The sequence below is a fragment of the Notolabrus celidotus genome, chromosome 9, assembly GCF_009762535.1.
Source record: "Notolabrus celidotus isolate fNotCel1 chromosome 9, fNotCel1.pri, whole genome shotgun sequence".
Lineage (NCBI taxonomy): Eukaryota > Metazoa > Chordata > Actinopteri > Labriformes > Labridae > Notolabrus > Notolabrus celidotus.
The window spans coordinates 30294745-30296200 of record NC_048280.1 but is presented as its reverse complement, the minus strand read 5'-3'; positions in this window follow the sequence as shown (position 1 = coordinate 30296200).

Here is a 1456-nt window from a genome sequence, read left to right as displayed (position 1 = left end):
GGAACGCGTTTAATATGAATGGGCCAATAGGAATGCAAGAACAGATACCACGTGATCCCCGAAAGCCAACCAGTGAATGAACTCACAATCGAGCACTAGAGTGGGGCTCTCTGACGTGAAGGAGCTGCAGTACAGGGAGAGAGAGGTTTTTTTTTTTACGTTTTATATAATACATTTTACTTTTTGTTTAATTCAATATTATCTATCATTTTTATATATATTGTTTCCACTTTTTGATCTAATTGTGATGTGATAATATATAATACTGTATTTATATGTATATATTGTTTGATGTGATTTATTATTGATGTTATCATTATTAATATTATTTTTTGCTTTGGCAATATTGTTTTTTTTTAACTTTCATGACAATAAAGTTGTTTGAATTGAATTCAATTGAGAGGGGGAGAGTGAGAGTGAAAAAAAGAGAGACAGATTGTTGTTTTCATTCTAGGTTTTAATATTTAGATATATTGAATGTACTATTTTATCTTGATTAAGCTTTTTTATTAATTGTTGTAAACTCTTATTGATTGATTTGTGATTGTATATATTGTATGATGTGATTTTGTTCATGCTTTGGCAATATTGTTTTAACTTTCATGCCAATATAGCTATTTGAATTTGAAAAAAAAAATTGACAGACAGACAGACAGACAGACAGACAGACAGACAGACAGAGGGAGTGTCAGACAGGCATACAGACGGATAGATAATTAAAATAAAAACTGACATTCTGTTGGAAAAAACTGCGAAAAACAACCTTCAAACAACAACAAAACTAGGCCTTGATTTCTTATTCATTATGTTTATTAGAAAAAATCCCTCTCCCTTACAGTTAAACTGAAACAGAGCAAACACTGATTCACAGCCCAGATGCACGAAAAGCAAGCAGAATCCATCATTTTGATGTTCTGGGGGAGAATTTAAAAAAACAACTTATTTTTTCAGCAATCCAGCTGGACTAGAACTTGCTCCCTTGACTGTACGGCCCCATCTGCTGTTGGATGTTTTGAAACCAAACAGCTGGAGCTAGACTGCAACCCTCTCACAGTCTGTTGGTTCATAGTTGACCTGATGCTCAGTTAAAAATCCCTCAATCTGTCAGCCAGACAGGTAGCTATCAGTGTTTCCTCGCTGGAGGTTATACAGGGTGACTTTGCACTTATTTCTTGAATACATATCACTAAAAAGACGGCCTTGGGCTTCAACAGCAGGTAAACATTGTACTTCATGTAGAATTGCTTTTTTAAGGTTTATGATAGTGTAGTTTAATGGAAAAGGGAAAGTTCAGTTAATTCAAACAAGCTAGAAGCATAATAAAACAAAGTGAAAACCTTTTTTGAGAGATACATCTTTGTTTTGAGACAAATTTCCATATTTTATGTGGTTTACATTTTTTAAAATAAAACTTAGAGCATTCTCTAGATGACTAAAAAGCAATAAGCCTAAACAG